This window comes from Aotus nancymaae, unplaced genomic scaffold (assembly GCF_030222135.1).
Source record: "Aotus nancymaae isolate 86718 unplaced genomic scaffold, 86718_ANA_hifiasm-v0.15.2.pri h1tg000062l, whole genome shotgun sequence".
Classification (NCBI taxonomy): domain Eukaryota; kingdom Metazoa; phylum Chordata; class Mammalia; order Primates; family Aotidae; genus Aotus; species Aotus nancymaae.
In genome coordinates, this window is record NW_026988476.1 from 10,482,161 (window position 1) to 10,509,284 (window position 27,124).

The following is a 27,124-nucleotide window of genomic DNA, read 5'->3' on the forward strand; positions in this document are numbered from 1 at the left end:
ATTTTGTATTGTGGATGACAGTTTCTATATTCTAATAGTTTTATTTTCTCTGTTGAGATTCGCCATCTGTTTATCCATACTTTCTGTTTCTGTCAATTCTTGTACTTATTTAGATAGTTATTTTAAAGTTCATGTTTGTGAGTTGCAATATGTAGTTTATCAGTGAGTTTGATGCTTTTGATTTTTTTCCCTTCATTGTGAAGTCCAGTTTTTTCGTTTTTCACATAGCGTATAATTCTTATACTGCATATTGGACATTGTGTGTAGAAGAATCAGGAAGATCAGAGTACACTATCATTTTGCTGTGTTTCCCCAGAATGTATGAACGTTATTTGTGTCTGTTGGTTAAAGTGAGAAATTAATCATTTAAATTGTACCAGTTATTAAATGACTGAAATCAACTGAATTAAACCTTTAAGATTAAGCTCATTTCTGTCTAGTCCAGTCCAAGACATCCAGTTTTGTGGCTGCAGCTTGATGCTGGCAGCTGCCACTGCTGTGGAACAGCTACTCTGTTTTATTAGAACTTGAATATGGGGTCTAGAGAGGTATTGCCATCACATTTACAGTTCCTGAAGCTGTTAGAATAAGTGTTAGTTTTTTAAATATGTATGTTATATCTGTCTTTAAGTTTCAATATTATTGCCTTTATTACTTCAGCAAAATTGAAGAGGAGTGAGATCAGGAGAAGTGTTATACCAAAAAAAAAAAAAAAAATTTGTATTCCTGCCTGTTTAACAGTTGTCAATATCTTGTGTCATCTCTTCTAAACTGGGTATAGTTTCTGAATTTTTTAAAGGTCTGTCTAGTCCTAGACCTAGTGTTTCTCCAGAGCTGTTGAAAGATGCTGATTGCCTATAAATGTTTCAACGGAAACCAGTTAATCTAGTCTTTCTTGCATCTGCCACTAATAAATAACCCTAAAGACTGGTATAGTTTTCAAATATTTTCCAGTTTTTTCTTGGTGTTACCAGAGGTAAAGTTATTCTTTATCCTTTTACACCAAAACTGAACTCTGGAATATATTCATTTGGAACGAGTGTTAATTTCTCAAAGGCGGCCTCTGAAGAGTCTATATAGATCCTTATTATGCAGGAGTAAATTTTCCTTTAGACCCAGTCATATTTTCAAGGTAGATATGCTCAGCATATTTATATTCCATAATATATGAAGGTTTTCCACTAAAAAATAATCCAGATAGTCTACTTTGGAAGAGCAGTCTTGCATCCACTAACAAATAATGATAAAGCAAATATAAATTAAAACCTGTTTCGCAGCATGATGTGCAGTTATGTGGAAAGCAGGGGAAGAGAAGAAAAACTAGTTGTGAACCAAGGGAGATTAAAATAAATAGTGGACACTCAGATTTTAGTGGCATAACACTACTCTTCAACCAAAAAACCAAGAAGATTTCTTAAAGATTGGTAGATATATGGAAGTATGCCAGTGTTTTAGTGAGGAAATGTATAACTACATGGTTGAGGGCATCTGCCCTGCGGCCTAGGGGTCACTGATGTAGATTCCGGTATAGATCACCTAAAGGAGTGCAATATTGCTAGAATGTATTTCCAGAATTTAACAAAGAGTTAATATTTTTAAATAGTTTTCAAATTACACGGATAATACATATTTGTGGTAACAGTATAAAATCGCCCAAAAATAGCACAAGTTTTATTAAGTCAAAAAATATTTATCTCTCATCCTTTGAGCTATTTAATGTTAACAATTTTGTGGATATCTTTGAACAATTTTCTGCCTGCTTACATGTACATAAACAAGCATTTTATATTTAGAGTGTTTAGAGAAAGAAGTTCAAGCTATTTCTTTCAACCAAAGTCTGAATATTGTGCATACATTTCCTTGCAATATTAAATCATGGGAGTCTGTAACTTGAGAGATAACTATAAGTTCTGCATGACTTTTATTATGAACTACTATGCTACTTACTTCCTCATTCTGACCCCCCACACTGTCTCATTCTATCCACATAAACCTTCACTTCAGTACCCTCGTAACTTATAGTAACAACTTGGTGGGTCTCCATCTGTACTTTGGCTCATGCTGCTGAACCTCATATGAGCACATACTCTCACAGTGTTTTAGTCAGATAGATACAAGTGTGCCAAGCTTGTTTTTGTTTTTTCATTTTATTTTTCTTTATAATGTCACAATAACAATTACTGAGACCCTAGAACTTTCTTTGGACTTCACAATGGACACCTCATTCAACAATACCTTATGGAAAGCAACTCAAAACAAATTTTAAATTATAATTATGCTTTTTATAGTTTCATATTACATAGTGGGACTCTACCATAATTTATGTAACCATTCCCTAGTTAGTATGTGATCATTTTGTTTTTATATATTTATAACTACAAATAATTCTGTGATAAAAATTCTTGGGTGTAGTTTTTAGGTACTGGCACTTTTATTTCTATGGGATAGCAATCTAGGAGTGGGATTTTTAATTATGTGTAAAGTTATTATAGTAGATGTTGCTAGATTTATTTTCCAAAGAACTTAACAATTTATATTTTCCACCCACAATGTGAATTGTCATAGATCCCAAACAGCAGTAGGTACTAAAATCCTTTTTTAAACTTTTGTCATTTTGGTACATATAAATTAAGAGTTCACAGCTATTTTATGGTGTACTTTGCTGACAACTAGGAAGTTTGAGCATTTCTTAACATGTCTGTTATTAAGTGATTTTTTTCCTCTGTAACTTACCAATTCAAAGCATTTTATTATTTTTCTGCTGTCATTATATTTTTCTTGCCAGTTTTTAGGAGTTCATTGTATATATAGTGAAGATATCTTAATTGTAGATAAGGTATTGTACATTTTTTGTATACCCGAGTTTGTGGTCTACAAAAAAACAATAAAAAGAAATACTACACATATGAATAGGTAGGACATATGAGTGTGCCTGGAACTGTCTCAGTTTGCTCCTGTCTACCCAGTGTATGTCCTGGCTAATGCCCCTTTCTATTCTCAAAAGTTTTCTGGTATAAACTACGTAGGTTACCTCAGATGTAAGTAATATTTGAAGGAATTAGAGATGTTCAAACAAGAGAAAATAAAATTCTTGCTTACATATATAACATCTGTATGTGTTTATAATAAACATAGACACACACATGCATATCCATATATACACACAGGCATATGGACACACACACGTATCTATATATCTACTCTTTCTTTTACCATTATAGACCCAATGAACAGAACTAAGCCACTGTTGGAAACACAGGATGATTCCTTATCCTTACTGTAAGGAGAAAATATAATTCTTTCTTTGGGCCACTTTAGGAGATAAGTTCACTGTTTTAGGACATCAATTTTACATTTATATTTGGCGGGGCTAATATTATGGAATAAAGTCTCCCAGAAATTGAGGATGACTTTTGAGTCTATGTTTTATGATTCCATATGATTGGAATAATAGAAGCAACTTTGAAAATAATTAAAAAACATTTGGATATTCTGTAGAGTAAGTGATAGGGATTACAGGCCTTGGAGTGTAACAGTGTTCTGATTCTGGCTAGGTTGTTTACTTCCTATGTGGGCTTGGGAACATTACCAGACTTCTCTAAGCCTTGATTTTCATCTTTTTTAAAATGATAATACAGTACTTACTCCATATAGTAATTGTAAGTTTTAAACAAGATTGTGAACGTGAAGTATGTAATATGCATTTTAATATTTGGTATGTAGTATCCATCAGTTTATTACCGAAACATCAGGGGTTTGGTCTAAATCCTGCTGCTTTCCACATAGAAAGCCAATCGTGAGACAACGAGAATTCTGAGGGCACAAAGGCTTCATTTGGGTGCTGCAGCTGAGGAGATAGGATATCAGTCTGAAATCCATTTCCCTGATCTACTAAAACTGGGAGTTTATATAGTGAGGAAGGAATATAACTACATGTGCGTAAACAGGAATTAGAAAGTGTTAAGGGAGAGGAGTTGGTCAACAGGAAGCAGGTGGTTGGATAGGCAATCATGATGAGTGAGTGGTCTGGTGGCTCATTGTCCAGATGCTGTGATCTGGTAAGTTTCACTTCTTTGATACTGTGTAGGGGGCCTAAGGGTTGGTTCCCTGAGAAAGGAACTCAGACAAGACAAATGTAATATTTTTAAGTTTTAAAACTGGGAGGATAAATTTCTATGTTTATTCAAAAGAAACTATAAACTTCAGTTCTATGGGATAATTGAGCCAGTTTCAAATTCATGGGGATTGCTCTTATTAATATCCTTAGCTGCGATGTATTAAGAGTACTTAGTAATATGCTTCACTGGACAACAGGGCTCTCTGTGGGTCACTGCTGACATTTTGAATTTTGATCTCTTATAGCAGCCTGCTTCTCGTGGGGTCACACAGTAAGAGTAGTTAAAAGAAAGTCTGAAGACTATGTTACTCAAAGTTTTCTTAAATCTGGAAGCAAATAATTAAATGAAACAGGAACAAACTTTCTTGTATAAAAACAACTTGGTTTCAGTGTTTTTATATCCCATACTTAATTGTGTTTGAGGTCATTCCTGAATAACATGAGCTTAGAGATATATGTTTTATCATGTCCTCTTCTCTATTTTAGAAAACAACAACAACAACAAAAACTCAAGAAACAGGAATGCAAGATCTACATTTTGTTAAATTAAAGACATCTCTTACTCATAACAATCAGATATAAAAAAGCGCTGCCGCAGGGGCAAGAATGATGCTAAGAAAGTCTTTTATGGCTACAAGTCTTGAATCAAGCTGACCGAGCAGTTCTTACACTGAGAAGCAAAACAACAACCTTTTGTTTCAAGAAACAGGTATGTGTTTCAGGCAGAAAGCTTCATAAGATTCTGGTTTTTTTGTCCCATGAGTAACAAGGAAGGAAGAGTGAGTGCACTGGAAATGTGTCATGGAAGGAGCTTCTCTATGTAGGATAATAGCTCTAAATCCTTTTTAATGAGAAGAAATAAAATTAAAGCATCCTGGACATGCAGACAATCCTATGTTATAACCCAGGGAGAATTCTTGGTAGTTTGTAATATTACTTTAGTTCCTGTCTAATAAGAATGTGAAAAATGCTGATACAGAAAGATTTCTTTGCATTCAAAGACAAGTAATTATCAGTAAAGGAGCCAGTACAAATACACTACATGGAGAAAGGAAGGAAAAGTCAGGATTGAAACATATGCAAAAATAAATGGAAAAAGAAAACTCATGGAAAACATTTCTCAGTGATCCAATAAACTGTGATTAAATATATCAGTGTGAATGAGCACAACTCAATGAAACCATCATAAATTCGTGGCAGAGAAACAAAAGCTTAGGGAGATACAGTGCAATCACAGACATAGAAATAGCATGAGAAACAGGAGCCGGGGAATAATCTTAGAAAGGAAGGTAACATTGACAGTGACACAGTGACATATATGAAAATAAATATCATGGAAATATAATGACAGTCGTGAAAGACAAGATTGAAAAAAGCATGAGTGAAAAGGAATAGAAATGAACAAATTTTAAAGGGTTTGAAATAAACGGTATGTATGGAAGACAAAAGGTCCTATATTAAATATAATTAATGTCCCTAAAGAAATAAACCTGACAACTGGAAGGGAAAATAAACATCTAACAACATATTTCAAGGAGAAATTTCACACATAAACGACTTGAATTTATAGGTTCAAATGATAAACCGTGTCCTAGGGAAAAAATTCATGCAGAATGATTAATAGTGAGACAAGCCTGGTGATGATTTTGTCAAATATTAGGAAAATTATTTTTAGTACCTAGGCAAAATGAGCATAACACCAGTGGGGAAATGAAATAACAGTATAAGCTATCCTTTTTAAAATACACATTCCGTGTAGGATGTGGAGTAATGTCCCCAAATTCCTCAGCAAAAATGCCTAAAAATGTTATGCACACTAAATCACCATTCAACTATGAAGGATATATGTATATAGAATTAAAGGAATGAAATTTCCACAGACTCTTTTTAAAGAAAACTGTTCCTCAGCCGAAGAGGAGAAAACTGAGTAAACAGTGATGAAAGGACTGTTAGCCATCATTGAATTCATGTCCTGAAGGGGAGAGATGGAAACAAATATATGAATTATTCTTATTGAACACAATTTAAATGCCTTCTATGATGACAATGTAAAAATAATATAACTAATAAAGAAAGTGAGAGAAAGGAGGAATTAGAAGAGGTACGGTATATGAGTAGGGTTCCTCCATTCTTTATAGCCAGGAATTAAACAATATGATTTACAATTGATAGATCAAAGAGCCAAGCTATAAATATGCTTGGAGATACAAAGTAAATACTGGAACAACAAAGAATAATACAAAATTGAATAGCGAAAAAGTGAGAAAAGATGTGGGAAGAAGTGGAAGTATGCAGATTTTATCATTGTTCACAGTTAAAAACCAATAAATATGCCAGACTATTCCTGGGCACTCTCATTCTGCTCCCACTTCCTAGCTACAATAAAAACCAAATCCAACTCTGCTCCTGCCAGGCAGTCAGACCAGCTTGAACTTGCCTTACTCTCCCCAGAAAGTCCAGTTGTGTAAGTAAAAAATCTCTTCATACTATTTTGGTGTACACAGCATCATGGGTCCCAATATACTTTGAATATTTTTAAATGTTTCTGAATATTGAACATTACTAACTATAATGATTACACAATTATATTTTATTTTCTATATTAACTATTTCTTCAAGGGTTAATTCTGTTCTTTAAACTGGATATTTACAATGCATCCATTGGTTTCCTTATATATTGTAGATTCTTCATTGTCCATCTTTATTAATGAGGACTTTGAATACTGTTGACAGATGGAGTAAGTATCATCTGCATAAGTACAATCTCTTTCTACTGTAATGAATTGAGATTATAATCTTAGAAATCTTCATTCTGATTATTGGGAATGAGAGGGTTGCATGAAATTTTCTAATTGTCAGTTTTCTTTAGGATGTTGAGGCAGTTTACTTTCTTGGTGTAGGCCGTACATATACCATTGTGTCCAGAATTAATCTGGGCCTCTGCTTGATTTTATCTCCAGCCCCAACAACTTGTTTGGCAAACCTCATTTCCACTTGCCACCTTACTGCCCAAGGGCAAAAGCTATTGGCAGCTATGCTGAGATCTGATACAACTGGTTTGCAGTTCTTTCACTGCAAACGTAATGACAAAAATCAAATTCTACTTGTACTTTTGTGTCTTGATTACTCTGTTCCTAGAGTGATTATAAGATTTTTGTTTAATAACTTGCTATTTAGAAAGTCCTTTTGATCACTGAGTAGATTTAAGTTCCTATATTTTCATGGGTTTCTTTTAATCCTCTTATGTCTACCTTGTATTTTCAGAAATTCTTCCATGTTATACTTGCTAATGACTTGTGTCTCAGCTCTTTATTAGGACTCTGAATATGCTTGTACCTTTATTTTCCTTCTGTCAGTCCAATGAGATTTTTAAGAAAAAGAAAAGTTCCTCTCAGATTCCTTGAATTGTAAATTTTGACCTTTGTTCTTGTTTTATTATTTTCTCCCTTAAGTTTGCCTACTTCTGATCTGTTCCTAGGTTTAACTATTCTTAACTAGGCTCTATTTTTTAAAGATATATTTCTATTCATTAGATTTTATGCAATTATGCTTTGGACATTTTTTTCTTACATAATTTTCATAAACTATAAGGATACAGTCTATCTGAGTCATGCCATAACATTGTGTCCAAGTTTTGAATATCTGTCTTTTTTCCCGGTTGACAAGATACTTATCATTAAAATAAATTTGATCACAATCTTATGATATCTAAATATACTCATTTTTTTGAGAATTGATTTGACTCTCAAATTGAAGCAGTGTAACAGAACAACAAAGTTGTAGCACTGACCATACTGGGTTATATAATCATACCTTTTCTTCTAAAAATAATTACCAAATACAAAATTTTATTTAGTTAACTCTTACACAATAAGCATCTCTATTTTAATTCTACACGTTTTTCTCCATTTTCACACATCCAAGATCCAGCCTAGAGGATGAAATATGATCTAGGTTATTATTAGGAAAGAAAGTAGAAGTGAAGGTATGAGTCAAGTTCAGTCCCACAAAAGGCTTCTGAATTAGGGATACTTGAGATGAAACAGGACAAAATTAAGAAAGAGAGTAACTAAAATCAAGAAGTAAAGGGACTGTACAATAGAAATCAGTATCTCAAATAGAGACCCCAGAAAGCTCAGCATAGATATTAATAGACAGCATGTGGACAGTTGGCAATAGGACAGCCCTTTTCATTAGGCATAAAAGATATATTGTTCCTTTCATCAGAATAATGGGACATTATTGAAACAAATACAAATATTATCTCTGAATCCCATAGGATAATTGCATAAAAAAAACCTGGAAAAATTGCTTAGGTCCCTAGAACTTTATTTTTTTTTATTTTAGGGGACAAGAAAGGAGATGGTGATAGTGGTCTTGAATCTCCGTAGACAATGGGAAGAAGAAATTAATAGGACTTGTGACTGTTACGGTATGCATTTTTTTTTTCCTGACTCATCTTTGCACTTTTTAATTTCTGTCACAGATTTGTGCTCTGGAAAATATAATATACAAATGTAACATTCCTGTCTCATAGTAAACATGCTCACTAAGTGGAGTCCTGACTATGACCTCATTTTGGTGGTATCATGACTACTGTCATCCTCACTTTTTGGCCTTTGTCATTTTGGGAGGATCCTGGGAGATCTTCAAAGGGATGTCCATGATTTTTATAAGCACTCATCTAGACGCTGTCAGTTTTTAAGTTTTTAGGTAGCACATCAGAGTAACACATTTCTTTCTGAATCTGAAAATCTTCACCTCAGTATGAAAGTACAAAATGCAGTATTTCCACTAGAGAGACAGCTTAAAATAACTTTGGTTATAATCATTTCATGTTACTACTACTTAATGAGATGTATTATTGATTGTATAGAGCATTATGCCAGAAATCAGAAAGCCTGCACTTCAAAATATGCTTTACTCATTGCCTTCAAAACGTTATCCCCACTTAAATTTCCTCTTCTTTCTCTCTAAAATTATGATAGTGATTTTGCTAAGGGATTATATAGAATTATAATTATTCATTATTTACAATATAGAAGATGTAGAATGAAGAGAAAACAGCAATTAGAAAAGAAGTATGGTTTCAATGGAGTTTGTAAAGGTTAAAGCAGAAAAAAGTATTTGGAAATGTGGTGTTTTAAAAATATGTTTTAGTGGAATGTTCATATCTTAAGTGATTAAATGAAAGGAAAATCCGTTATATTAAACCTTCAAATTATTTTTAATACATTTGGCTTTAGCTACCTTTTGGATACAACTGACACTTTTTATAAGCTATTTTCTACTCTCAAAGGCCTCTAATTTGTTGCATTTATTATAATCTATGATTCTTGTTCAATAAATGAGTGATATGTTTGAGTGTATAAATTAACATATTTATTTCGTTGGAAAGCAGGTTTTGATTTTTAAATTTTGTAGGCAAAAGTGATAATGGTGTTTCCACAGGAATAATTTCTATTGTCTAAGAACCGTAGTTTCTTTACTTGGTAATCCTTCATATATAGGTGACTTGAGTGTAGAAGAAAATTAAATAAGAAGTTGAGATGAGTAGAAATTAATGGCGCTGGTACATATACACCATGGAATACTTTTAGTCATAAAAAAAGAACAAAATCATGCCCTTTGCAGCAGCCTGGATGCAGCTGGAGGCCATTGCCCTGAGTGAATTAATGCAGAAACAGAAAACCAAATACTGCATGTTCTCACTCATAAATGGGATCTAAACATTGGGTGCACATGGACACAAAGATGGAAACAACCAACACTAGAGACTACAAAACGGGGGAAGGAGGAAGGAAGGTGTGGCCTGAAAAAACTACCTGTTAGGTACAATGGTCACTTCCTGAGTAACTGGATCAATTGTACCCCAAACGTCAGCATCACACAATACACGAATGTAACAAACCTGCAAATGTACCCCCGAATCTAAAATCAAAGTCAAAATTAAAAAAGAAACCACTCCATGCTTAGATTTAGCTATTTTTGCAAAGATTTCATATCATATTATATATGACTGATAAAATTTATTCTCATTGATTTTAATACATGCTTACTGTATGTTTGAAAAATGTAGATATTATTATTGTTATAAATTATACTTCTGTTTAACCAGAAATCACCTTTATTACTATTTTGTGACTCTCATCCCTTTGTTTTGTTAACTTCATCTCATTATGCCTCTGCCTCTTTCTCCTTCTCCGTGTACATTTATATTTATAGCATTGACATCACATTGAATTAAGATGGTGGTTTTAAGTAAATATAATTTTAATAATGTCATATCTATTCATTATGTGAATGTACTAAAATTTACCTAGATGCTCTTATTGTTGGACATTCAGAATGTTTTATATTTAATCATGAGGTTTTACATCATTGCTGCATGTTCTATGTTGAAAGCCTAAGGATCTCTCTATGGTGACTTGCAAGATTGAACTTTTTTAGGGGTCTTGATGCATGCTGCCAAATTTTACTGTAAATCTTGCACATTAATTTCTACTTTCATCAATAAATTCAGATAGCACATGTTTCCAGAAATTCTATCAAGGCAGAATATTTTCTTTTTTTTTCTCTTTGTAATACGGTTAGGAAAAAAGAACACCCATGATTAATTTTTTCAGTTTTTTTGATTATTAGTGAAATAAGTATTTCCTTATATAGCCAACATTTATTTTTATCGTATATTAAGTAATATCAAATATTTTCATGAAAGTAAAAAGTTTTGATTATCGATTTATAGATGCTTGATTTGCATATTGTGACATTTGCCTATTTGTTACTGCACTACTTTAAAGACTTTCTTAACAGTGCAACTGGTAATCCTGTCACTGTATGTTTGTGTATCTATAGATATATTATAAATATAAAATGCATATATACACATATATAATGTATACATATACACACATATGTATATACACATATATATGTATATATACACATATGTATAATGCGTATATGTATACATTATATATATATATATATAATGTGTGTGTGTTTCTGTTTCCTTCAGATTATCATTTGTACTTAAATTTCTAGATTATTTTAATGGATAGAAATGAGAAATTTTTGGTAGTAAATTATATATTCTTTCTTGAAGGCTTTTTGCCTACCTCAGGTTTTGAAAATCTTTCCTCACTGCAAGATTATTTGCATCTACTTTTGTTTAATTTGTACTTTTATGTTTTAATTTTCACATTTCAATTTTTAATACATATGGACTTAAATGTTTGTAATAATGCTTTTCCTATGTGAGTAACGAATTTTCCTGAAATCTTTATATGGATTATTTCTACTGAGTTTCATTGTCACTTTTACCAAATATAGTAACTAGAACTTTGCAGATACTCTAAACCTTAGAAAATCTCTTGAATCTAAACCATTTTATTGGTGTCTGTGTCTATAGTCCTAAACCCTATGGAGGAAAGTTCTAGAAAATCACAGCCTTCTAGTGACTTTGCTTCTCATCTACCTGATGACAACCAAGCTGAACACATCACTGTTCCTGCTACAAGAATGCAGAACCACTCTGTGACATTTATTCTGAACATGATCTTTCCTTTTTCCACATTCCCTTGGCAGCCTTGGTTACCAGTAGCCTTGTATCTATTTTCAACTTCTCATTCAAGCCAAATGATTACCTATATTTTCAGGAGTTCTGGTATTTCCTCATCTACCAAATATTTGAACCTACACACAGATTTGAACGGATAACCAATATGTCGTTCTAAGAACACCACTCATTCTAGCATAGGCTTCCAAAATTACTTCATTTGCAACGATTTTGCTCCTGTAGTTATTCTCTTTTGTCTGCTGTTACCGTTCTCTCTCTCTGTCTCCTAGTTTGTTCCATAATACTAGTAACATAACCAATAGTTTCATATTTATAAAAATAACAAGCAACCAACAAAATAACTTGTTCAACTTATATTTTATTGCAGCTATTACTACATATTGGTACTCCATTTTTCTCAAAAAACAACAAAAATAAATCTAAAAGTATGGTTCATACTCACTGTTTATAAGTCATCGCTTAAGGTCTCTCCTTAGCTAACTCTAACTGGGACTCTGTCCCGCAGCTTTCCTGAACTGCTGTAGTCAAGGCACATCAGATTGTCATGGTTCTCTTTTTGTCTTACTTGACTTCTGAGCAATGTTAATTATCATTGACAATTCTTCTTTAAGACACTTTATTTATTTTTTACTTTTTAAACTTTTTAATTTTTATGGATGCATAGTAGGTGGATATATTTGGGGTATATGAGATATTTTGACACAAGCATAGCATGTGTAGTAATCACATTAGGGTAAATGGGGTATCCATCAACTCAAGCATTCATCATTTCTTGTGTTATGAAGATTCCAGTTGTCCTCCCTCAGTTATTCTAAAAATGTACAACAAATTATCGCTGACTACAGTCACCCTGTTGTGCTATCAAATACTGGATCTTACTCATTATATCTAACTATATTTTCATACTCATTAACCTTTTCCATTTTTTTCCCTCTTCCCACTACCCTCCTGAGCCTCTGGTAACCATCATTCTACGCTCTATCTCCGTGAGTTTAGTTGTTTTAATTTTTAGCTCCTACAAATGAGCAAAAACATGCAAAGTTTGTCTTTCTGTGTGTGGCTTATCTCACTTAAAAATGTTCTCCAGTTCGACCCATGTGGCCTATGACAGAATATCTCTCTCTCTCTGTCTCTCTCTCTCTCTCTTTTGGCTGAATAGTACTCCATTGTGTTTATATAGATTTAGGGCTATAAGTACAGTTTTATTACATAAATATTGTGTAGTAGTGAAGTCTGAGCTTTTGGTATAGCCATCTCCCAAATAGTGTACATTGTATCCACTAAATAATTTCTTATCCCTCACCCACCTCTCACCCTGATACCTCCAGTCTTTTACTTCACATTCTATATACCTGTGTATATTTCTTCTTGATTTCCTCCTACTCTAAATATATAAATTCTCCAGGCTTTCTCCTCGGCCTCTTTTCTTTCACTACTCTGATTATGATTTTATGGTTTTAAGCATGCATCCAGCTATCCTTCTCTATATCATGGTTCTGAAATATTTATATCCTGCCATAAATTCTTTGCAGAAGTCTGAACACATTTATTCAGTAATTGCTTTCCTTGATTCTCCCTGGAACTGATTAATAGTTATCTTAAATTATATATGTTCTTTTTTTATTTTTATTTTTTATTGTATTTTAAGTTCTGGGGTACATGTGCAAATCTTGCAGGATTGTTGCATAGGTGCAGACATGCCATGGTGGTTTGCTGCTTCCATCCCCCTGTCACCTACATCAGGCATTTCTCCCAATGTTATCCCTCCTCAACCTCCCCACACCCCACTGTCCCTCCCCTAGCCCCTCAACCCCAAACACACCCCAGTGTGTGATGTTCCCCTCCCTGTGCCCATGTGTTCTCATTGTTCAACACCCGCCTATGAGTGAGAACATGTGGTATTTGGTTTTCTGTTCTTATGTCAGTTTGCTGAGAATGATGGTTTCCAGATTTATCCACATCCCTACAAAGGACATGAACTCATCCTTTTTTATGTCTGCATAATATTCCATGGTGTATATGTGCCACATTTTCTTTGTCCCGTCTATCATTGATGGGCATGGTTGGTTCCCGGTCTTTGCTATTGTAAACAGAATATTCTTGTCTCTTCCTAACCAAGTTCTCTCATTTCCTAATCTGCACTATCTGAGTAGTGAAACTACCCTCCACTTAGTTGCACCAACTGATTCCTTTCTTCTTCTTACACTTATGAACAGTTAGCCCACTAGAATTCTTCTTGACCTTACTGACCCGTTCTCTTTTTAAATGTAAATTAGATCTTGTTATTACCCTGGTAAAACCTTGCATCTAATACTTAAAAAAAAAACTAGGCAAATCTCAATTGTGGAATATTTTACAAATAAAACAAATTTCTCTAGGAGTAAAGAAGAAAATAAATGGGATAGAATAACTCACTGAACTGACAAAAACTGTTCACATAGTAATATAGCTTAATTTTATTTTTTTGTATCTATCTGTTACTTTTCTATCATCTTGCTTTAGTCTTATTTTTATTGCTTTTTTCAAGATATTGATATCAATCTTTAAGTACATTGTGACTAAAAAATATTCTTTGAAACAATTGCTAATCATATATTAAGGTTCTTTCCTCTTAGTAATCAGGAAACAAACTTGATTTATTCCAATGTCTGTTTCTGAATTTATTAGTTATAAGTAATGGACGACAGTCACACAAACCAGCTTAATAATTTTCTAGAAAATTATTATAAGAATATGGGAGTAGCTCAGAAAACAGGCTGTTTTTGCAGCTTTGTGTCAAAGGTAGTTAGGCCTAGACATTAGATTGTACCAAAACCCAATAATTTTTCTTGCTTTCTTACTATGCCCCAGGTGTTTCTCTCTCTCTTTCCCTCTCCTACCCCCTCCCTCTTTCCCTTATCCCTCCCTTCTCCCTCCCTTGCACACCTCTTGTTTGTGTTCTGAAGATGTGTATTTGTACCTCTGCTTTGTAGTGCACAGTTGCTTTTTTATTCCATCTCTGTAGACTGACTTTTATTGCCTCCCATGCAAAAGGCAGAAATCATTGTACAGACAATCTTGACAGCAGTTTCAAGTTATAAAGACCGAGCAGACAGTAGCTAGTGTCTCTCAGTTCTGATTTCAATCTGAAGCAGAGGAGAATCTGTTTGACCCTGCATGAATCAGCTGTCCAATTCTTGAGTAATCAACCATGGTAAACACAGTGGGATAACTGGCCTGTTGCCCACTTAGTGAGAGCAGGTTCTCTGAGATAGAGTTCGTGGCTGGCTAAGAGATAATAGGCACCTCTAATTTCTCCTAAACAAAATGCAACTGAAATAAAAGTACCTTATATTTAATCTAAAAATAAATGATAATCAAAGAAACCAAGACATTCAAGAGCATGAGACAATAAACCAATTCAAATAAAAACAATCACAACAGTAACAATTCCTAATTTCCATTGAGGAAAATTTAGCAATGTCTATCAAAATGTAAAAATGGCATCCTTTGATAAATATTTAATTTGCAGGAGATATATCCTAGATATATTTTTACTGGACAAGTGCCTATTTTGCATATATTAATTAAAATATTGATGCAAGATCAATAGGTGGAAAACAACCTAAATGTTATCAGTAAGCATCTGGTTAACTTGCAGTACAACAATAAAATTGTTTATTAAACAATCAGGAAAATTGATGAGGTTAGAGGTATATGAATTAATGTGAAAATTTCTTCAAAGTATATATTATTAAGAGAAAAATGGGAAACCATATGATAATATAAATATTATGGCTCCATTTCTGTAGAAAAAAATTCACTCAGGCAAAGTAAGTTCCTTGAAAGAGCAAGACAGTAGTGACATAATGATAAAATAGTCCCCACCACATTAATGCCTTCAAAAAACGGACACCAGATCTTTACTTTCCTTCACTTGGGTGAAAATATTTCATGGATCTAAGAGCTTCTTCTGTCATTTTCTGATTGTCAAAAATATAGTACAAAATAATGTTAATACTTCAAACTTAATTTTGATGTAAAAACATAAAGCTTATGCCCACAGTGCATAATTGGGCATGGCCAGTGTTTCTCTATTCATTTTCTTTCCAGGAAGACAGCTACAACCAGCTTCTTGATTTTCAACTCAAGTTTCTTTTCCTTCTGAACCCCAGCTTCACAATGTCCATGTTAGTCAAGTTCTCTAAGAACTTTTCTTGAACTCTCTTTACTTGTCCAGGTAGATAAAGGGTAAAGTGGTGATGGTGGTAATGTGGCTTTTGTACTCCTGTAGTTCTCTGGGCAGGAGTATTGCAGTTCTTCTACTCCAGACACCCACAGCTTGGTGAGCAGGAGCATTACAGCTCCTTCACTCTCACAGTTCAGTGAGTTCCAGGTTCTTGTCCTGCATCCAAGAGGAATAAGGTACATGGACACCAGAGTGGGTAAGGCAGAGTAGGATTTCCTGAGTAAAAGAAAGGCTCTCAACAGTGAGAGGGGACCTGAAAGTGGGTAGAAGTAGCCATCTGTGAGGCTGAGTTCAGGGTTTTTATGGGCCTAGAATGGGGGAGTGTGTGCTGATTGGTTTGTAGGTGGGCTTGGAAAAGGCACTATTCAATTGGTTAAAAGGCATCATTCAGAAAGAACCAATTGAGAGAGAGTGGGTAAAACAGGAATGGAAGCTCTCACTCTGTTCCATGGATTCTGTCTGGAACTTGTGGAAAACTGGTAGCTTGATTTTCAGACTTTAGACTATACTTAGCTTGAAGGTCAAGTTTTATCAGGGACCCGTTCCTGTCTACCTGGGAATTTGTGTGTCTCTTGTCACTATCAGTGAGGAAGTATGGGGAGATATTTCTAATGCCTCTGTTTAAATTAATTATTTCTATTGTACTGCCTTTTGACTTCTCCCTAAAACTCGTGATATGTCTATTGATTTTTTAGCATGATCAGAATATATGACCTGCTCTATTTTTGTCAGTCTTTAATGCCTGTCTTATATAATAGTTTTAAAATATTATAATAGTAAACAAACAGCACACAAGCATATATATTTACATGTTTTTGTATAGAAGAGATATTTCTGGGAAGATGATAAGGAAACTGGAATTACTGGTTATATCAGAAAGGTTTGTGAAACTGGAGTATTCTTATGTATTATTTTGGTCTTTAAAAAATGTGTCAAGCATGATGTTGCACACCTATAATTTCAGCTCCTCAGATGCCTGAGGTGGATCACTTGAGTCCAGGAGTTCAAGACCAGCCTGTGCAACATAGCAAGATCACATTTCAAGAAAATAAAGTATTAATATTCACATACCCTTCTCAATTACAAATTAAATTAACTTGTACTAAATTATATTTCAGTGTACCAACACTACAGTTGACTTAGTTTTCATACTCATCAATATAACCAGCTTGGAATTTTTAAAAAGTACTTTTAAAAGTACAATATAAATCTATATTTATATTGTAAGTGATCCTTTACACATACACACATACATAAGTGATCCTTTACACACACACACAAATATAAGTGATCCTTTACACACACACACAAACACATACACACTGATGCACACACACACACACACACACACACACACACAAGGAATTCTGTTTGAGTTATTTTACTTAGTAAAAGCCACAAATAGATGTCTGATTGTTCTAGCTAGCTAGGACTTCCAGTACTATGATGAATAACAGAGGTGAAAGTGGGCATCCTTGTCATGCTCCAGATCTAAGAAAAGGCTTTTCATTTTTCCCCCTTTGCGTGCACTAGCTATGGGTCAGTCATACATGGTTTTTTATTATGGTGAGATATGTTCCTTCTATACCCAGTTTTCTGAGGGTGTTTATCATGAAGTGATATTGAAGGTAATCAAATGCTGTTTCAGCATCAATTAATATGGTCATATGATTTTGTCATTTATTCTGTAGATATGCTGTATCACATTGATTTGCAAATGCTGAACCATCCTTGCATCCAAGGGATAAATTCCACTTGGTAATCAGTAATCTTTTTAATGTATTGTCAAATTTGGTTTGCTGGTATTTTGTTGGGAATTTTTACATCATTATTCATCAGAGATATTTGCCTGTAGTTTTCTTTTTTAAATGTGTCTTTGTCTTGTTTTGGCACCAGGGTAATACTGGCATCATAGAATGAATTTGGAAGTATTCCCTCTTGTATTTCTCAGAACAGGCTGAGTAGGATTGTTATTAGTTCTTCCTTAAGTGTTTGGTAAAATTGAGCAGTGAAGCCATAGGGTTTGGGCTTTTCTTTGCTGGAAGACTGTTCATTACTATGGCTTGGATCTTGTTACTTGTTACTGGTCTGTGCAGGTCTTGGATTTCATCATGGTTCAAATTTGGTAGGTTATGTGTGTCTAGGAATTAATCCATTTATGCTAGATTTTCCAATATATTGGCATATGATTGTTCATAGTAACCATTAATGATCCTTTTCGTTTCTGTCATATCAGTTATAATGTCTGCTTTTTCATTTCTGGTTTTTTTTTTTTTTTGGTCTGCTATTAAGAGACTCTGATGTATTCTTAAGCATCTCGGTTGCATTTTCCAACTCTAGAATTTATGCTTGGTTCTATTCAATTATTTAAATCCCTTTGTTAATTTTATCTGATAGAATTCTGAGTTCATTTTCCATGTTATCTTGAATTTCTTTGAATTTTCTCAATATAGCTATTTCAAATTCTCTCTCTGAAAGGTCACATATCACTGTTTCTCCAGGATTAGTCCCTGGTGCTTTATTTAGCTTATTTACTGAGTCATGTTTTCCTAGATGGAGTTGATGCTTGTAGATGTTTGTTAGGCCATTAAAGAGTTAGGTATTTATTGTAGTCTTTATAGTCTGGGCTTCTTTGTGCCTGTCCTTGTTGAGAAGGATTTTCAGTTATTTGAATGGACTTGTGCCGCAAGCTCAACAACACTGGATTTACAGACTCTTAGAGGTACTGACTTGGTGGGAAGAAATCTATAGGTTATCTGGAATAAAGTTTTTCTTTTATCTTACTCTGTCTCAGACAAATGAAGTGTTTCTCTCTATGCTGAGCCACCTGGAACTAGGAGAGTGCTCTAGTATACTGTGGCTGGGCTGATATCCAATATGCAAGACAAAGGTCTCTTCACTCTTCACTCTAGTCTCCTTAAGCAGAAGGAAGGGGTTACGTTTATTGCAGTGAGAATCACTGCCTGTGGTTGGGGGAAGGATGTGCAAGCACTCTCTTAGCCATGCCAGCTGGTGTCTCCCTAGGTCACATGCCACCCTAGTCTTCTGGCTCTAAGTGCAGCCTAGCACTAGGGTTGCAATTCTAGTGTCTAAGAATGCCTTTCAAGTATATCTAGGACCCCAGAGCACTTTGGACCACGGTGGCAAGGCCTACTGAGAAACAAATACCGACTGCTGGGATAGCTGATTCTCTTCTGACTGTGGCTGGTCCAAATGTTCCCTCCATGCAGTCACTGGCTGTGCCTAGCATGGCTTTATTCTCCTCTGTGATAGGGCAGCACTGAGTTCAGTGTAAAGTCTCCAAGTTCCTGTGCTTCCTGATATGATTTGGCTGTGTCTCCACCCAAATCTCATCTTGAATTCCTGTGTATTGTGGGAGGGCCTACTGGCAGGTAGTTAAATCACAGAGTCAAGTCTTTCCTGTGCTGTTTTTGTGATAGTGAATAAGTCTCATGAAATCTGACGGTTTTAAAAAGAGGAAACCCCTGCATAAGCTCTCTCTTTGTCTGCTGCCATCCATGTAAGACATGACTTGCTCTTCCTTGCCTTCTGCCATGATTGTGAGGCTTCCCCAGCCATATGGAACTGTAAATCCAATTAAACCTCTTTGTTTTGTAAAGTGCCCAGCCTCAGGTATCTCTTTACCAGCAACATGGAAATGGACTAATACACTTACTCTTCCCAAAGTTCACAAACTCTCTGTGTGTGGCCCTGCTGCTTCTGGGGAATTGGGTTGGGGTGGTGTCAGTGATTCCAAGACAATTTCTCCTACCCTCTTCAACATCTCTTTCAGTGATACGAAGTTAAAACCACTGCTGTGATGCTTACCTGATTTTTGGTTCTTGTGATGGTGTTTTATGTGCATATAGTCATTAAAATTTGGTGTCCCAACAGGGGAAATGAAAGTGTAGGCTTCTATTCTGCCATCTTGCTCAACACCCTCAGCATTCCTATTTCTTGAACTTTCTTTCTCTGTTTTTTTTTTTAATTGAACTAATTACAAAAGCTTGTTTTCATGTGTTACTCATGTACTTTAAAAAATGTTCCAGAATTTTACTGTCCATAATCATACTGTGAGTCAACCTTGGGGACAACTACACAAATTGAAAAGTCTTTGAGGTGGAATGCATAGAAATAGATTTTAGGGTTCTGAGAGGTTTGACTAAGGGCTGCTGAAGGGAGGTGGAGATTGAGGAAGAGGCTAAGAAAATGAGATTCCTGGCCCCCGCTGCATTTCAGCCAGAATGCTCAGTTTTTATGTTTATTAAAGTGCTACATGAGATGTTACTTTAAAATAAACCATGGAGGTGGAGCTGCTGTTAGAAACAATGCTTTGAAATTCACTAACCAAGAATAAGGGCGGTGTTGGCCTCCACTTTGCTTTTATCTGACCACTCCTGAGGGTCTGGTTTATTTCTTGGCTCTCATCTGAAGGTGGAAATCAATGCAGTGAATGCACTCCAAGGAAAACACCTAGGATGGTGAAGGGACTGAAAACTAGAGAGATTGGTTAGGAAAGCCAGGCTTGGAGAGAGTACAAGAGAACTGACTTAATTATTTGAAGGGCTCTCAGGCGAGTAGATTGGTTATTCAGAGCGCTTGAGTCAGAACTAAAATGCTGGGTAAACGGAGATTTCAGAGTTGTCCAAAGATAAAATGAGTTGCCTTGGGAAGTAGTAGGATCCCCATAACTTGAGATGTGTAAACAGAAACTCTTTGTCTATGATATTTGTGACAGAATTTTCAACAACAGGTGAGGGTTTGACTAGAGAACCTCCAAGGACCTCTAAACACAAATATTGCTTAGCTCCTATGATTCAAAATCTTTACTGGGCACTGGAAATAGATAGATGATTGAGAGAGACAATTTTTCCACTCTCAAATGAAAAGGCAAGTAAGATAAACAAACAAGTAAACTTTTAAATTTTAAATATTGCTTTGAGGACAAGAGAACGTGGTGATGTGATAAAGAGTAACTGAAAATGGGGACAGTTTCAGATAGGAATTCAAGGAAGCATCCTCTGAAGAGATATCTTATCTGAGGCCTGAGGATGAGAAGGAGTCATTTATGCAAAAATATTCTGAGCAGAGAGAACAGAACATAGTAATAGCACTAGAAAGCTGTTGCAGAATTTAAAACAGGAGAATTCTGTGATCTGATTTAGGGTTTACAATGATTATTTTTTAAAAAACAAATGACACACCAAAACCAACTGAGATTGGGTATGCAAGATTTGTTCAACATTTGAAAGCCAGCTAGTGTAATAAACCACATCAAGAGGCTAAAATGGAGAAATTATATGATCATATCAATTGATGCAGAAAAGGCAATTACAAAATTCCAACAACCATTCTCAATAAAAACTCTAAGCACACTAGGAATATAGGGAGTGTCTTCATCTTTATAAAGAACATCTACAAAATAATCCTACAGTGAACATCATACTTACTGTTGAGAAACTGAATATTTGGTCATATCTAAATATGAACCAAGTCAGTCCTATCTTATTACTCTATTTAATAGCATACTGGAAGTCCTAACAAGTTCAATAAGACAAGAAAAGGAAGTAAATACAAGGTATACAGATTTCAAAGGACTAGATATGTCTTTGCTTGCAAATGACATGATTGTCTATGTGGAAGATTCCAAAGTACAAACAAAAAGCAAAACCCCTCCTGAAACAAATCTGTGAGTATAGTGAGGTCACAGGATACAAAGTTCTTATATGAAAGGCAATTATTTTATTTTATACCAGCAATAAACAGTGGTAATTTAAAGTACAAAATTTATAATAACCATTCATAATTGTACATAAAAATGAAATACTTGGGTACAAATCTAATAATGTATATGTAGAACCTATATGTAGATAACTATAAAACTCTAAAGAAAATGAAGGAAATATAAATAATTGGAGAGATGTTTTGTCTTCATAGATTGGAAAACTCAATATTGTAATATAAATTATTTCCGACTTGATTTATAGATGCAACATGTCCTCAATCAAAATTCTGTAAGTTATTTCATAGATATTGAAAAAAGTAATCTAAGTTTATATGGAAAGATAAAACATCTAAAATATCCATACTATATTGTAAAAAAGCAATAAATTTGGAAAACTCAACCCAATCTCAAGATTTGCTATACAGCTAGAATAATAAAGACTGAATAGGATTGGAAAAATAATAGACACATAGACAAATGGAACAGAATAGCGAGCCTAAAAATAGACTACAAATACAGTCAATAAATCTTCAACAGGGAAGTAAAGGCAGTTAAATGTAGAAAGAATCATTTTTTCAACAAACAATACTAAAACTATTGGCTATCCCTATAAAAATGCATCTAGGCACAAATTTAATTCATTGCACATAAATAAACTCAAAATGGATCATTAACTATACAACTCTATGTTCTAATAGTTCTAGAAGAAAACATAGAAAATATAGGTGACAGGGTTTGGCAATGAGTTTTTATTTTTATTTTCAGTTAATTAATTAATTACTTTATTTGTTTTAGAGACAGGGTCTCTCTCTGTTGCCCAGGCTGGAGTGCAGTGTCACAATTATAGCTCATTGTATCCTCAAATTCCTGGGTTCAAGTAATCCTCTTGCCTCAGCCTCCCTGGTATTTAGGACTGCAGGTGTGCCACAATGCTTGGATTGGCAATGGCTTTTTAAATACAAAACCAAAAGCATGATCCATAAAAGACAAAATTGAAAAGTACAAATTATGAAAATGTTGACCATTGTGACATACCTTGCTAAAATATCTTTACATTGTATATAATGTATTAAGTTATTTTCTAATATGTTTCTTTAGATAAATATCTAAAAATTTCCTTCAATTTTCAATCAGGAAAGTGGCAGTGGCACTTGTATACATTTTTGTATTAGCTCAGGCTGCCATAACAAAACACCATAGTCTGGGTGGTTTAAGAACAGAAAATAATTTTCTCACAGTCTGGAGGCTGGGAAATGCATAATCAAGGTGCTAGCTAATTTGGGCTCTGAAGAAGGCTCTCTTCTTGGCTTATAGATGCCTGCCTTCTTTATGTGTTCTCACAGGGTAGAGAGCTCTGATAATTTCTCTCCTTATAAGGGCATTAATGCTATCAAGTTAGGGCTCCTCCCTGATGACTTCATTTAAACATAATTACTTCTTGAAAACCATATCTCCAAGTACAGTATAGTCATGTTGAAGGTTAGAGCTTTAAATATGAATTTTGGGGGTCACGATTCAGCCCATAGCAATTTCCATCTGATCTTTTATAATAATACGTATTTGCATTTTTTAGACAACAAGCTTTGAGCTTTGCAAAAAAGCACACTAAAACCACACACTTAGAAATGTTGGCTGTGGCTCAAAGGACATTAGCATTCTGATTCAGCATAGGAGTGCGGGTGTCTGGGAACATATTTGTTGTGAGCCATATTTTTTTATACATCGTGCTACATATTCTTGGGGATAATTTTCCTTCATGAAATCCAAACCAGTTTGTAATAGGAACTTACTAGATTGATAGTCAATGCAGTTTGAACCAACAGAAGGAACAAAGGAAAATTACACTCTAAATTCAGAAACAATTTCTAACAGATATTTTCACCACAACTATCCTTCTTTCCTGAGAATTTTATATCATAGTGTTAAATTTATTTAGATTCTCACAGTTAAATAAGAGTCATGTGCTTTTTTTTTATCAGCATAAAATATTGGCTGTTCTAACACACAAAATAATGTGGGATATTTAGGAAACTATATAATTTGGGGTCACAAATACATGTTCTAATGACTTTGATTAACACTTCCTGTTACTTTAGAAATATATAAGTAATAGACTTCTAGCTAAATGGCAGTTTTAATGCAAGGACATGGCTATCTACTTTTCAAAATTTAAATAATTATGTAGGCATAAATATATCTAAGTTAATTCTGGAACTGCTTATATTTCAATCTTACTGCAATATTGAATTCAGAGAAATACTATATACAACCTAGAAGTAAAATATATACTTTCATCTCCCCAAATCCATGTAAGGAAAACTTATAGCCTACAGCATGTATTTATTGAATCATTTTGCATTCTTTCTGCAAGTGTCCTGCAGCCTTAAACTCTTTCAAGTTATCTTACTCTCTAATTCTTACTCTGACTTCTCTACCAAGCACTCACCCTTATTTAGCTCCCTTGTCTGTTCAGTCTGTCTTTTGCAATTCTCATTCTCTCTTAGGTATCTGTTATCCACGCTCCTCCTGTTGCATGCATTCATCTTTCTCATATCTTTAATATCATGTGAGCATTGGAGAGGAGCTGGAATCCTTCTGACAGCAGTGATGCATGGAGGACCTGGGTAGGTGGGATGAATCGCTCTGAGTCCCTGCATTTGGGTAAAGGAGGCTGCATACTACTGGGCGACTTGGCATGGGTAGTCTTTTGTTTTCACTCCTGGCAGTGTCTGAGTTGATCAGTTTATTTACTACCCACCACAGTATTAAACATGCTCTCTACCACTGTATGATTTTTTTAGTACTCAGGAAACACTACAACCTGTTTGACAGCTAAGCATTCAGCGAACATTAGTGTTTTTTGAGTGGTCTATTAAATCACCAGGTAAGATGCACATAAATTTTAATTAATAATTTTTAAAATTAAGAATATTTTTACCATAATAGCCTACATTAAATAAAAGTTCTTTGTTCCTTCCCAATGTGACAACTTGCTGAAATCTTCAGGTTCCAACCAACGTCACACCTTGAAAGTATAAATAGTTCTTGAAAATATCTAGGTCACCTGATGACAACAACATAAACATAAAGAAAATACAAAATAGTAAAGAAGCTCTGTGAGACTATTATATAGAGATTCTGCTGCTTCTTGTACCCTGCTTATTGAATCAGACTCTTGCATTTGCTCTTGCCTGACCCAGACTGTGTTCAGAAACTACTCTGCTGTGATTAGTGTTTTTAAACACGTTTTTGAAATCGCTGCAACAAATGCTTCTTATTGTAGTAAAATCATACATTTTAAATTGAAATTTATTTTAATCAAGGATGATACCACTAAATATTTTATCCTAGCATTATGTATAATAAATTAAAAAACAAATGGCTCATATGGTATTTATTGACACCTGTATAATTAATTGGAGCAGGCTGTTAAGTAGGTGGTATTTTTTTTTTTTTTTTTTTTAAAAACCTACAAAGTCATGGATTGGCAAAATATTACTTAGCAATGTTTCAATGTCTTATACAACATAATCTTTAATATGTTCTCTCAGCTGATGTAATGTGAAAGGAAATAAATCTCAAGACCCCCAAATCACTAAGCCAAAGGGAATAGTCAAGCTGGGAACTGTGTCAGACAAACCTGCTTTCCGTTTTATTCCTAAATAAGATGGCTTAGATGTAAAGATAAAAAAGCTACATACATCTCTCACAATTTTCCCACGGAGAAATTCGTTCTGGGCATCAAGGTTTTCACCCTAAAATACTTCTGTTGAATTTCACTCTGGCAATATAAATTGATAGCTTATCTTCACAAGTATAGGACAAAGGACAGAACTTGAAGTCATCCCTCTGCTGACCTGAGACAAATGGATATCTGATGCTTCCACTGGCCTGTTGTTTATGTAAAAATGCAGATTCACTGAGCCAGACTAAGGCATAAATGACATTTCCTCTACTCTGTTCTCACATGTAAATTGTGTATTTAGTAAAAGGCTAATCAAAGACTCAAAATAATGCAACCATTTGTCTCTTATCTACCTATGACCTGGAGGACACCTCCCTACCTTTCCCCCAACCTTTGAGTTGTCCCGGCTCTCCAAACCAAACCAATGTGCATATCTTACATATATTGATTGATATCTTATGTCTCCCTAAAATGTGTATAATGCTAAGCTGTACCCCAACCACCTTGGGCACACGTCATCAGGACCCCCTGAGGCTGTGTTACAAGCACATCCTTAACTTTTGCAAAATAAACTTTCTAAATTGATTGAGACCTTTATCTGATATTTTTCACTCACAATACTTAATAGCATTTTCAGTTTCTCTGGCACAAGGAGGTAATCTTTGTAAAGAATAAATAGATAATTTTTCTAGATACTCTGTGATTATTAGTAAATCATTAAGAAGATTAATAGCAATCAGACAGATATAGTAGAAGTTAATGAAACGATTGTAGAAGAATGGAACCAGCCAACTCTAAAATCAATCCTTTTAGACCCTATTATTCTTGGTATTATTGGCAGAAGTTAATCATGTAGAAGACAAAATGACAATACTTTTTGCTATTATTTTAAAGCTTTCACTGAATATTTATCTGATATAGGTAAGTGATAGATTTCAATCTGATAGTCTCAAACCTAAATCCTATGTCCCAGAATTTTCCACATCATTAACTTTAGAAGGTTAACTGCCCTTTAACACTCTCTGTGAGTACAGATTTCTCAGCCTCACTTCTTGTACATATATCTCTAAGTAGCTGTGGATTTTATATGGCCTCAAAAATGTTTGCCTCTTTTAGGCTTTTTTAAGGGTCCAGTTTCTCTTAAGAGCGGAAGTATCACTTCACTGTAAAATCATATTTGTATATTGACACACGCGCGCACACACACACAAACGCACACATTTATTGAGAAAAGAGTATTTTAAAAGGTATTCCAAAAGATTAGAAGCACAAAAATATGTATCTAAAGTATCAGTGCTATATAGGACCTGAACCCTTTTTTGTAACCCACTGTTTCTGTAGAAGGAATTTTGCAAAAAATTTCCTTGTTTTATGTTTTTATAACAATTTTAATCTTTCTAATTCTTTTAACTTAAAAACACTGGATTGTGCTATAATTACATTCATTTTAAAATAATTTAAATGAATTATTTTTATTGAAACACGATTTCTCAACCTTGGTACTATTAACATTTTGGGCTCAAAGATTCTTATTGTAGGAAGATGTCCTGTGCTTTGTAGGATGTTTTGCAGCATCTCTGGGTTTTACCCTGTAGATCCCAGTAGAATCCCTCAGGGGTGACAACCAAAAATGTTGCCTTGACATTTGTCCCTGGGGGGCAAAGTCACTTCTAGTTGGAAACCACTGTCTTATTTAAAAGATGGGTGTTAAAAATATTTGATTATTTGTCATAATTAATATGTGATATTATTAATAATAATAATGTCCACATTTGGGTGGCCCACTCTAG

At 34.4% G+C, this 27,124-nt stretch overlaps 1 long non-coding RNA gene across 2 annotated transcripts in view; it reads left to right on the plus strand.

The window, feature by feature from the left end:
• LOC105728785 (uncharacterized) overlaps positions 1-27,124 on the plus strand; it is a 504,990-nt gene that overhangs the window by 373,004 nt on the left and 104,862 nt on the right. For both annotated transcript variants that reach the window (XR_010338568.1, XR_010338569.1), the window contains exons 4-6: positions 4,604-4,826; positions 6,801-6,855; positions 8,465-8,549. This is a non-coding gene — a long non-coding RNA (uncharacterized LOC105728785). The remainder of the gene's footprint in view (positions 1-4,603; positions 4,827-6,800; positions 6,856-8,464; positions 8,550-27,124) is intronic.